We start from the raw sequence: 14,224 nt of genomic DNA, 5'->3' as shown, positions 1-14,224 counted from the left end.
CCGTGTAGCATAGTATATTTCTATAAAACTCATACGGACCGTGTGGAAGTTTGTTTTGAGAAGATTAAATGCTATTGAATTGGTAGCATGGAGAGCTTATGTCTGTGTTCTGCTTCATTAATAAATAAGTAAATCTTTTCTGTTTTATATGTGGACAGGGGCTACAACCGGCATCAGTTCTAACCACCATTACTCTTAAATGAGACATTATGACATTAGGATTAAAAACAATGCAGATGGCTACACAAAGGAGTTCGATAAAGTATGGCAAAAACACACCATACTATAAGCCTTGTTTCATTGTTTCGGTAACGGGATCGACATCTTTAGTCCAGTGAGTAATGCAAGCGATTTCTAACGAGCGATTTCAATCAAAGTCTTGGGCAAAATATTTCTGGATTGACTCTCACTGCTCGTGGGGCCTTGACGACAATATGCAGCCTTCGAAGATGACGTTGGTGTAGCGGTTAGTACAGCGTAACAATCGTTCAAGACCGCTTTTCTTCCACCACTATGACGACAAATATCAACGCCGAGTACTGCAATTTTGTATACCCATAAAACTGATCGTTAAAAATTCTTGGGCATTAAACAACAATGAATTTATTGAATCAATCGTTTAGAGTAAAAAGCTTTGCCACGCTGTAGGCCACTACACAAATTCTTCCGTTTTGTGATATTCTTAACATACATGTAACATAGGTAATTATATTGGCTGATGTGTTTTTACACTGCTTGGAACTGACATGTCTAAGCCAGATTGAATGGTGTTCAATGCCATCTTCAAAAAATTTATATGGCGTTAAGGCATAGTCATTCAATCAAAAATATTTCAATAATTCGAAGAGAATCTCGAAGATCTCCTGTCCGTGGTTGGGAATGTACCATTAATCTGGGTATCCCTTCTACTAAAGAACAGGTGTCTTAAGCTGTGCCAGAGATCGGCTGTATTGCAAGTCTATCAGGGGTCAACAGTAATACAGCACTGCTTAACACCTGTTAATGAATCCAACAAATCGTGCCGTGGCCTACAATAAAATAATACACGTCTTAAGTGCGTCATTTATTAACATGGCAGAGTTCACACGAAGAGATATGGTCATGATGTTTTTGACGCAAAAGGTAATATTCACAATTATGACAAACCGATAAAGCGTAGATACCACACGCGATGAATCGAACATTACCAGCGGGGCACTGTGGGTCAGATCGTTCATTAACGCGTTAAACTATCACAATGAGGCTAATATTAAATTTCGTACAATACCTTGAGTGCTGGGGAGTAGCCTCAAATAAATCCAATGCAATTAGTTATTGTGCAACGCCAGGTGCATGATTCATGCTCTGTAAGTTAAATGAGACTTGGTCATATGGTAACAGATAAGGTCACTACCGTCCGTAATTGCTAGATTGATAATGACATTAGTTCTGGTCCACTGGATCTATCGCATATCAATAAAAACGTCAAAGATTCTATACGATAAAGATAAGATACTATACTAAAGCATGCATTCATTCAAAACGTCAAAGAATATAACACAGTAAACCTAGCAGGCCACTATCGAAATCATTAATTAGCGCAATGCCTGATTGCAAAAATCCACTGATTAGATTCGATCTATTAAATAGCTCTGCTATGCATCTCTGAATTGCTCCTTAGATCTTTTAACCTGAAACAATTGTTAAAAGAAAATATATGATGTTGGTGGTGGGAGAGTGGGGCGGTTAAGGTGGTTGAGAATGGGGGTAGAGTCGGTAAAGGACGGACTTGGCATAGCGTATACACGCTATCTTAAACATGCTTTAAAATCGAACGAATGCCACCCCGGATTATGAAACTGATATACTAGACGTTCAAATAGATTTACGATTGATAGGACCTTAGACATATCAGTAGATTTAATGGATGCGGGTTATTTGTCTAGTGCCGGAAATAACTGCCGACCAGAAGCTGTGTCACTGCGTTCTTCAGACGAGGACTCAGATGGCAGAGATGCTGATGATACGCGACGGATCTCCGGCTGGATGGATGCTTATTCATTCCCTATATACATACACATACACTATAGAAATGTAAAGGAGACGAACAACACTTTCTTATCAGCAGTATATTAAAGGAAAATCTACGTATATGTGGGGGCAGAATTGACTTTAATAACTTTGCTCGACAGATTTCGCGAGTTATTAATTTATTGAAACCGCGTTGTTATTTATTTATTTATTTAAATATTCATTATTTTGATTATGTTTCACGCCATACTCAAGAATATTTAACGTAAACCACGGCGGCCAGTATTATGGTGGGTGGAAACCGAACAGAACCTAGAGGAAACCGACGATCATCTGCAGGTTGCTCGCAGGTCATGTACATGTACACGCGTTATCTCAGTCATTGACAAGAAACTTTCCCTAAAGTACTAACTTTAGCTTAAAACAAATTTTCTGCTGAAGAAAGAAAGAAAACTTGAACTGGTGACACCCGAAGACTGGAGTGAACACTTGTGGTTTAACGTCGTATTTTCCAATTTTTCAGTCATATGACGCAAAGAGAACCGTAGAGTGCATGTAATGTGCCGCCTTGTTGCAGGAGGAATTTCCACCGCTCTTTCATCTAGTGCTGCTTATCTGAGACGACTTATCGAAGGCAAGTAAGCCGCCGCGCCACAGCCATTATACTGATACGGGTCAAACAGTCATTGCACTATCACCTTAATGCTGAACGCCAGCGAGGAAGTTACAACTTCCTCTTTTAAGGTCTTAGGTGTGACCCGACCCAGGATTGACCCTGGACCTACCGCTTCCGAAGTGGACCGAAGGCTGGAGGTTCTCGATGAACCAAATGGGACAATGCTGGTGCATGAATTTATTTATTTTATTTGACTGGGGTTTTATGCTGTACTTAAGAATATGTTACATATACGACGGCTGCCAGAGTTATGGTGGGGGGGAAACCGGGCAGAGGCCGGGGGTACCGGCGCATAAAACTGGAAATATTATCCACGTCTCTCAAAATTTGAAGTAATTTGTAATAGTCGGAATATTGCAGGATATTCTAAATCAATTCCAGAGGTAAGAAAATTAAAAACCTAAGGACCTTTGGACCCCACACACTGTAATTCTTACAGATAGGCCACAGTTCCCAAGAAAACATCAAACATATACAATCACTATGGCATGAGCCTCTGGATATGAGAGTAAGCTTTAGACCGGATTCCATTTGCAAAAATCTTACCGCTACAATTATACAGATGACGAGGGACATGTATTCAGCTTGTGAATTATTCAAAGGTGCTTTAGTTCAATATATATAACCCAGATTGCAAATGAATGTAAAATGAATAGCGCAATCCTCAGGCGCAATCCCCATATCACAACGTATCAATGAAAAATCTCTATATATGAGTGTTAAGTATGGAATCGTGGAAGGGGGGAATTATGAATAATAAAATACAAAGTTTAAATACATTGCGCAAAATTGAATTCCCAAATGATTCCCCTGATATTTAATATTTCCTATCTGTGAAATGCGCTACGATCCCACAACCAGCAATGTCTTTATAGAATACAGACAACCTCTCCCTTAGCTTATTATAACCCAAACGGGAGATATGACGGGATGAAATTCGATGAGCCATTTAACAGTTGTAGAAAGAATCTTTCCCAGGCATGTAGGAATGTGTCGCATCGTTGGCTTGACAAAAGTCATTTCAGGTAAATGATCAAAACATACATGGCTTCCTGGAATGATGTGTTTTACATTCGCGATTATTCTATTAATTCAATAACACCGATGGTAAGGGATACCTCCCAAACATGTTCAACGTTAGTTCAATTCTACTACGCGATGTGAGGGATGAAGTAAGAGGAGCCGATCGCGCTACAGTGAAGAAGTCAGCACGGACGCCATTGGCTCAGCACATGCTAGCTAAGGAAAAATGAATAAGAAATGGCTAATGATTACTAATTATCCATAAAACACAGATCGCCAAAAATGTGCATTATAGTAGTCCCTGAGTACATCATTTTATAATGATAAACTGAACAGCGAAACTTGACTTTACTCCTCTGGTCAGTCCCTTAACCATTCTGGTTCACTGTAAATACTATTTTACCGAATGCACAGAGAAAATAGTTCTCAGTAGGATTAACTGATAGATGACTGGTGCACACTGATGCGTCGTGGAGATGATATACTTCCTGGGAGCAGCGAGGGTTCTCAAAGGGAGGGTGACACTTTTCGGTAGGACCACTGGTTCGGAAGTTTCCGCTCGAGGTGGCGGGTGTATCATTTGATTGGAGATGATAGATTCAGAGAAGCGGATCGAATGAGATAATAAGGAGACGTGTTCCATTGTGAAGCATTGATTCTCGTGTGAAGAGACTGGCATATCAGAGTGCAGCGTCCATAGCAGCTGTTACCCTTTCATACAGACAGTCGCCTCTGTCCCTTAGCTGTCATCTTCACTAACTATGATTGCTCCAGACCACAAACAATTAGGAGAAAAGGTTCACAGGGGCGAGGCTCACCTTTAGTTGTGTATGTTGTTTGATATCCGAGAAGACAAGTTGAAATGGCACCTCAGAAAGCGATTCTGGTATTGCTTTGAATTTCAAATAGATTTTTACTTACCTGAGTAAGCATGCACTTTCGTCGTGGGTTCAAACCCGGGTCGGATCATAACAAAGACTTCAAAAATGGTACTTGCTGATGCCTCCTTGGCGCTCAGCACTGAGGGGTTGAAACAACGAAACATGACTTGTATACACGGTGTCAGTATATTGATTCAGCGAGAAATTCCGATCAAACATGAGTTGTCATGTCTGGTGGTTTCACCAGCACTTTGGCGGCATAGACTCGCCTTGCCACAAGGAGACAATCCCCGTCGTCATATGACAGCGGAATGACCCAGGAGCCGCTCATCAGTGCGGTCGCTGTGAGTCCAAGTCCAATTCTTCTAGTATTTGTGCAGGGTTTATCGTCTAAACGTGGTCTAGCCATCCGGTATTTTGGTCGCAACGATGAATGTTCTAATCCCCATCGTGGCACTGGCAGCGTAAACAAAGTTGCGGAACTTTTCAGAACTGGTATTTATTTCTTGAACTTGCACGTTACAGTATTTAAATTTACGGATTTACAATCCATCGGTCCTTACGAGTTTGAAGTCGTGTGTTGAAATTTGAATTCAGCATTTCTTTCGTGGGAGATCTGCCGTCTTAGTAGGATCAAGACAAGCTGGTGTAAGCTATGTTGACCTATATATATCCTCAGTTTTATATTTGTAGACTGCTGTGATCCGTTGTATTGTGATTCGTGGTCTGTTTATAAGAACTGTGCCATTTTACAGAAGTACCTGTAATATATATTTCAACAGATTTCTAACTGAGAAGTTGTTTGTATGTACCGGCAAATCAACGAAATTGTATTTGAATCTCAATACAGTGTTGAACTGATCAAATGTTGTTGCCCTTTAGTTTGACCTGTTGTTTCAGAATCTAGCTTGATGGATTTAATCGGGAAGTCTGTTTAAAGGGATCCTTTAACACCTATAAAGTGTAGATCTCTTCCTTTATTGTAAAACATTTGAATAGGCAATTTTACCCCTCTGGATATGAGAATTAAAACATTTTCAATCAACCTCCAATATTCAAAAAATCCAATATTGCTGTAGGCAGATTTAAAAAAAAACAGGATTGAAATAGACCAGGAGGCTTACAGCTGGTGCTTGCGTGCAGAAGTGGCATAAAGCTATACGTGGAGTTCACAATATGGCACGCAGTATGCGAAGAACGGTGACTCAGAAACATAATGCATCTTTTCATGAACGTAACATTTGCATCATACGTAACATCAGCATAGTCATGTTCTTATAACTGTCTTTCTAGAACTATAAGCTAATCTCTACTGAAATGTTTATCAACAATATTTTTCTAAAATGTACTTTTCGTATATTCAAAATGTTCAAACGACCAGGTAGGTCAAGCTGAAAACCTGCTAATGTGATCATTCGGAGGAAATGATCACAAAAAGCTGTTTCGATTCAGTGACTTGGAAAATGAACGAACACCTGTTGAGGCTTCACCTTTGATAATGATTGGTACGATGAATCCAGTACAGTAAATACATTGTACTGTATTCTTTCACTTATTCTATACACACAATGCCACAATGTTACATCTGCCTCACGCACTGAAAAAATTGATCGGTTTCGTGTAACAATTTTGCCGTTTGTTTGTCCTTAGGTAAGGAGAAATAGAGAAAGTTCAACAGTTTCAGTTGCCTAAGATCAGATTAAATAGGTTGATATTTTTTATTGCCCAGAAAGTGTCGCGCGAACGGTGTTTGCCTCATAATGGTTGAAAGAGATCACCGATTATCACAGTAAAGTATTGTTAACCACTCTTTTTATATTTTACGTGTAACTTCCAACTGCATCCATAACACTGATCTCCATTGTAGGCCTATAAGTGAAAAGGTCTTGAGTATGGTGTCAAGCAATAATCAAATGTTCTAGGGAGTAGTGTAACACACTATGCTCTCAACCAAAAATCGAGAGGTTTGTGATGTAGTTTTGACAGTCTTAACTTTGCTGAAAATTGAGAGTTAGTCATATATGTATAATTACACACCTGCAACTAAAAGCAATGTCCACTCTTAAAGAGTTAAAAATCTGTACCGGGCAGAGTCATACCAAAGACTTTAAAATTGTACGTTTTGCTCAGCACTGACAGGTTAGAGCGAGGAAAAGGGACTGGCTGATTTGGTGTGAGTAGAATATGACTGGATGAGTTCTCATGTCCGGTGTTCGGCATGATACTTCAGTGGCGGCAGCACTTTTTCGGCATGGACTCGCCCTGCCATGATTGCTCCTGACCACAAACAGTTAGGAGAAAAAGGCAAGGCTGCACAGGGTGTGAGACTCACCTTCTATTGTGTATGTTGTTTGATATCCCAGAGGACACCTGAAAATGACGTCTGAGAGAGCAACCCTGGTGTTGCTTTGAATTTCGAATAGATTTTTATTTTTCTGAATAATCATGCACTTTGTTCGTGGGTTCAAACCCGGGTCGGGTCATACCAACGACTTTAAAAATGGTACTTGCTGCTGCCTCGCTTGACTCTCAGTACTGAGAGGTTAGAGCAAGGAAACTGTTGGCCCGATGTCAGATAAATTTCAATATGGCACTTAAATCCTAATACACCTTTGAAGGTCTTACCATATTATAGAGAAAGATGTCATGTGTTTCAATCCATTTCTCGGCCGTACGTGAGAAGGTCTTTCAACAACCTGCGGATGCTCGTGGGTTTCCCCCGGGCTCTGCCCGGTTTCCACCCACCATAATGCTGGCCGCCGTCGTGAAATATTCTTGAGTACGGCGTAAAACACCAATCAAATAAATAAATAAATAAATCCATTTCTTACCAAATTGGTTGCGACTATAGGTCTCCAATATTTTTAAAGATGTACAATATGTATGTCCAATTTGACGACAAAACAACATTCTGAGTAATTCTAAACCAGTGACGTCTACGAAATTGCTATCAACGTCACTGGATTTTTGCTGCATATAATTCTGCTTCTAGCCATGTTGATTGTGGTTGTAAGTTGTTACTGTTTAAGCGTTTATATGAACAGTTAAAATAAATTGGTTATTACATTCATAAGCTTTTAAATATTGACAAGAGTTCGATGGAAATTAATTTCCACTAAGTAAAAAATGGAAGAAATCTTTCAAGCTATAATACCTACATCAAATGCATGTCCACTTTCTTGTTGCCAGTTTAATATGAAAATATTAAAAAAAGATTGGACTGAATCTATGTGACATATAACGCATGACGTGAATGAACATCATTTCATGTGATAAGAGCATCGAGGAACTGCCAATGACTCGTTTTATCTATTGCAAAAAATATCATTAACATCAATTTGAACTGATTAAACGGGATAAATACGTGTCTGAAAACCCGTAACAAGGCGCCAGTCATTCTAACATCATACTATGTCCCAAAGCGGGCGTTTAACGCTAAGTTTCACAGGACAATCCAAGAAGATCAAAATTAAGGTACTCCATCATCCACTTAATGACAAAAACGCTGAAAATTTCTGCTCATTTGATAGTCTCTGTTTGATTGATACGTCAGATAAAGATAAGAGTAAGGTTTCCACCATCCATTGCGGCAGGCTTATCTCTCTGGCAGAACCAAACATGCTATTTCTATGGTATTCAACAAATATAATACATCAAGATTAATCTGCTTACTTTTTACAACAGAAATTTATTTTTATAAACCAATTAGAAAAATTGGCTCAAAATGTTCATGGTTAAATCAGTTTCATGCTATACGTAAATGGGTAGTACTGAGTAGAGACGAGGGGAAATGTCCAAATAACGGTGACAACATCTCAACATTAAGCATGAATGCACATGCATAATGTTTTTTGCAGAAGATGCCTTGGAACAAACTTCAAACTCTATTATTTATGACAAAGTCAAATTAAAAAAAAGCATCTGATGAACTTGTTAAGACTTGTTCCTTTTAGCTTGTCTTTAATATTCAGCTACCTGTAAAATCACTCATATTTACTACCAAAATTAAATAATTATGCAAAAGTATGTGTGGTGTCACGTGTCACTTTGGTACTGAACACGAGTGACAGCATAGAGGGCTGAATATAGGGGACATGATAAAGAAAACAGACTATAGCATACACATTAAAAGTGCCGAACTGCGTATCTATGGACTGGATTGGTCCAGTACAAGGCCTTATGAAGTTCACAAACGCTGGTCAGACATAGGTAACCATTTCCGTTGGTACGAGCCTACGTGTGAAGTTGTTGAGAGACGGCGGAACAACGGTAAAAGCAATCAATGGATGTCTGGTAAGTGCTAACTCATTTAAACCTTGATGAGGCAAATTCCACTAGTGTCCCATATACACGGTAACGAGACAGACAGCGTCTTCATGGGACCTGACATGGCTTGTTTCCCATGCATTTAGATAGGTGACTGATAGCTTTGCTAAGCCGTTGCATTTATGGTGCGAGGACAGAAAAAGACAGCTGATAACCTTCTGAATACAGAATGACCTTCGGCGGAACTCAAGTCGTCTGCGTAGTCAGCCATTGTCTTGTTACAGTCGTGAATATTAAAACAAACACTTTCCCTTCACACTGGGTACATATATTTATCTATCTAAGGATTAAATGTGAATAGAGAACCTTCATCACAATTCCGCTCAACAGCAAGTTCGAATGCCATCTCCTACACTTTATGTACCACCTCATGTAACTCGTGTATGTTAAGACATATCCTATTTTCGGCTTTCAGTCATCCTGTAAGAACAGATCAGTCAGCTAAAATTGGGCCCTTTGTTAAATTAAAGTACCTACACATGAGCCTCGATTTAAGTAACATACTACGAATTTTAAAGAATTTAGAGGTTCGCAATACTCTGCCGAATTATTTCCGAGTTGCTTGGATATAACATCTATGTGAAATTTGGTAAATCATATATCAACAGTGTATGGGTATTCCGATGGGTACAAATCATACCCCCATTCTGGCTGACCTATACCTGTTCTCGTATGAATGCGACGATATACAGAAACTATTAAGTAATAATCCTCACCATGTCCGATCTTTCTCATTCACTAATGGGTATATTATTGAGCTGCTTGCTTTAAAAAAATCAATGTATGTCAAAGGCTGTAAAAGAATTTATCCACCTTTTCTGGGCTTAAAGGAAACTATGGTACAAATTACCCGGGCCTGTGTTTGTACTGTTTCTCTTATATTAGTAAGCCCAAAACGGTTTCCTTTCCTCCGGGCATAACGACAAGAGTGATAGTTTCAGTTTGGACATTGTGAATTACTGTGTGTTGTGTGACGATTTTCAAGTTATTACTGCGAAAACTAGTGTGTCAAAGTTATTCCATCAAACGCCTTCACTCCAATTTGCTTAAGTTTTGCAATGAGTGTAATTCTTGCGTAAGTAAATATGGACAGAGCGTCCAGAATCTCTGGCGCTCTACTTCATGATTGTGTCTAATTTCTCTTAACCCAGGGCTAGAGACATACATTCATCGTGTTGAATTAGATTGCCACGTTGGATAAATGAAAAGTTGAAATCAAATTGTTTAATGTATTTATTTATTATTTTCCACAACTTATACAGTGACATGGTGCATGGTTTGAATACTGATTTCACCCATTCGCCTAGAACATATTTTGTGTCTATCCAACATCATTAAAAAATGTTGACCTTCTCCTTGCAAAATTCCGTCCTATTTTCGTACTTCATATAATTTCCTTGTCTTTTGGTAGTTTGTATTAAACGTTGTTTCACGTCTTGGTTGACGGCTGGTATACGAATGTCTGTTTCGACGCATAGATCTATGTCCCACTGCTACATCAAAAGAGCAATTTGGGCCCATATTTAGTGGCATATGTACGTTTCCAGTTAATTCCTCAAACTTTGATGGGCATTCCTGTGATGAATAAGAAAGTTGAAGCTGGACCTGCCTGGGAGAGTGTCGCTCTCTGATATCCCGCACCCATTTTTTGAACGAGGCCGACTTCACTCTGAACCCATTTTACTTTTTTTGTCGTCAGTTGCCCTAGTAGGACACGTTGCCTTATCGGATAATCAATTAAACTAAACTAGGCACATGGATTATGTTTTGACGAGGGTCAGATAAGCTAAACATCACCAATACGTGGTTTAAAATGTATATCACAGTTTAATTTGTATTAGTCTTGTATTCTCTATAAAGTTAAATTAAGTACGTAATGTTCTGGTATACTCTATAAAGTTAAATTATCTACGTAATGCTGTGATATATCGGATTGTCTACTTCATACTGAGTTTAGCATTCGGGATCTGAATTTTTTTTTTATTAAAGTGAGACTCCTAATCTTATTCGTCTTGTTTGTAGTGCTCATCATTCAGTTGAATGGAGACACCAACAACTTCAACCAACCAACCAAAGTGTCAACCTAATCCTTTTCTGGATATCAAGAACAGGGCTATCCTATTACGTGATTGTAAGGTAGAAGAGTCAACGCGGGAATAGATCAACACATATACGTATTAGCCAGTTTTGTGAGTCTTTGGAGCATGTGTATAAAAACTGATCTTTGTTTTATTTGTCTAAATTTTCTCAAACGACACATGCGAATGCCTGAATATTAGGTTAATGCACTGGATACATTTGAAAAAACAATAAATAAAAAAGAAGGTAAATAAATAAAGAAAATGCTAATAACATGTCACCACAGCACGATATAATGCACAAACAAGACAGTGGAATGATAACAGATGAATCCAGGGAGTACCATATTGCGATGGTATACCGTCTTGTGGGCACATACCATCTAGTGAGTGTATACCTCTTGTGAGGCATATACCATCTGGTGAGGGTATACCACCTTGTGAGAGTATACCATCATTTGAGAGTATACCGTCTTGAGGGGGTGTACCGTCTTTTAAGGGCGTAACGTGAGGGTAGTGCCTTGTGAGGGTATACAGTCTTGTAAAGGTTGAACCCGTGGCCGAGGTGGTTGGTGTGCGAACGCAGTATAATGACCAAGGAGAATCTCATCAATGCCGTTGCTGTCAGTTCGTCTAGCCCATGCTGGCTTCCTCTCCGAACGTACGTGGGAAGGTCTCGCAGCAAACTGCGGATGATCGTGGGTTCCCCCGGGTTCTACCCGGTTTCCTCAGATCATAACGCTGGCCGACGTCGTGTAAGTAAAATATTCTTCAGTACAGCGTAAAACACCAATCAAATAAATTAATAAATAAATGAATACATGTGGCATTGAACACCGCAGCAATATCAAAATGTAACAATGATAAAAATAGTATGAAGATAAATGTTATGATTCTTTTTACAAATATGCGTTACAATCAGGAGATTCGAAGGCACTTCGTATATAGAAAGTGTTTAAGGTTAACTAACTGTTAACTAACTTCACACGCAAGATGTTTTCCTCAGCGTTACACACCTTGTTTTCTGATACCATGCCGCAGGCAGAAAAATGCAGTAATTCGAAATATTTTGTGCTTTGTTCCTGTATGGTAAATATTTATCTCACATACAAAACAAATGTTCAGTCTTATCACATACACATAGCTATATTGTACCTTTGGCAAAGATGTTGGTCTAAGCGACAAGAAATGGCACAGACACAGTGGGTATTAAGTTTTCACTGGTATATGGTAGACAGGATATTTCTACGATCGGAGTAATATGGGAGTAATGTCAAGACTATATATATCAACGGTAGACATGAACATATGTTAAGATAAATATAAAGCAGCTAGTGTATATATCATAACCACATCGGTTTGTGAAACATGATATTATTAGACTTCTGTTGAATAGTAACTTACAAAGATCTTGTTTCACTTTTACTCAGGTATCGTGAAAGTTTACCTATTTGGTGTGCCGGTTTTAACAATCACCATGCTCGGTCGTGTCATCAGTTGTAAGGTGATGCCTCTTTAAGCTATATATAACAATGCAATACAACATACTCTCATGTTGCTCTACGTTGTTTTATGGCCTTTTCAACTACGCATTAGTGTCATACATGTATCAAACTAACAAAGGCTTGATACTTGATAAGGGGGCGAATGCAAGGTGCTGAGATTTATACAAACCCAACGAGAGTTTATACAAATTATTTAAAAACTCATCAGGGTGCATTAGCTATACAATATATTTGTATAAAGTAAGGAAAAGTGAAAACTATAGTTGTTTGGTATTTGCAAGCATTTTTGGGGTCTGAATATTATATCCATTGCTAGGTCAGACGAGAACTGGGTTTAATCTCAGCTCTGGACAAGGAATTTTCAAGATTCCTCTGAGTCATTGTGTCCTTGGTGGCAATAAGTTGTCGACGTGATGCCTTATATTGTTGTTTTGTGTAGCCTTATATGAAATACGCTGACGACCACTCGCCTTCTAGCAACATCCCGGTGATTTGTGATGTCAGCAGGTTGATGATTTTACACTGGTCACTTCGGTTTGCATGGTGCAAATAGGAAAAAAGTGCTGTTGCAGGGGAGAGGAGCGGTTATATATCATAGAAGAGCTTCCAGGGCTTTGGCGGCCACTTGATCCTCGCCTCACTTGGTTGGGATAGTGCCCTCCTATCCCCTATTTTAGATTTGCTTCCTACACCTCTGTATATCATAGAGAGTAAAACCAGATAGGTGAACAGTGTGATGAGAAAATGGTTCTGTTGCTGATGAAATCCGTCCTCTTGTCAGTTTTCCGCAGTTAGGGATTTATTCCAACGGTTCACATAAGCACCGTACACAGCCCGTAGCTTGAGCAGAATTGGTCACTGGTCTAAAATTACTCAAATGTTGTGTTGGCATCCGATTTAATATGCAGTCACATTAAAACAATGCCTAGGGATCAAGTCACGGCTATGTTTAGTCCACCAGCGGAATCCTGGATTATCCATGAAATATAATATACTATAGTCTATCTCTTTTAGCCATTCGCCTATATTCTGCTGTCTGTAAAATCAGTCCTACGCTACCAAGATTGCCTTTTGTCAGTGAAGCGTAACAACACAAGCTCTACACATTGATATTCTTACAAAGAAAATGAAGTTAGAACACTGTTTCTAATTCTTAACGTTAAATTTCATAAGCTCGGTTTCGACAGCGTGAACCTATTACCTGGGGTGAGGTCAGAATTATTCAGAAATAAGGTGATATGCAGGGCAGTTGTCATGGAGAGTAATTTATCTCGCAATAGGTACGTCGTTAGGACAAACTGTATCGAGTAACACGGCCTTCACTACAGTCTTCTTGAATTGGCCACATTGCATTTTATTACAGAATTTCCTGACATGCAACTCTAAAATCATTCTGTTGTTAGGTCATATCCTACAAGATATGAAATATAGTGGATCTATTAAAGTTATATTATACTAATTCCTGTAGATGATTACAAATATATTAGTGTCAGAAACAGTGTTTAAAGTGAAATCGATAGGAGCTTAGGTAACTGGTGCCACTTTCTTTCAAAACTTACTGGACCATTCCCCTGCATGCCACTTGTTTTTGAATGATTATGACGTCACCCAAAGCAATGATGTCTCGCCGTCGAACTGTGCTTATGCAGTTCAACATTATGAATTAGAAAAAGTGTTATAACTTCATTTTCTTTGCAGCGATATGAATTTTTAACCTATGGATGT

Source organism: Liolophura sinensis, chromosome 1 (assembly GCF_032854445.1).
Source record: "Liolophura sinensis isolate JHLJ2023 chromosome 1, CUHK_Ljap_v2, whole genome shotgun sequence".
In the NCBI taxonomy this organism is placed as follows: domain Eukaryota; kingdom Metazoa; phylum Mollusca; class Polyplacophora; order Chitonida; family Chitonidae; genus Liolophura; species Liolophura sinensis.
This window is presented reverse-complemented; position numbering follows the sequence as displayed.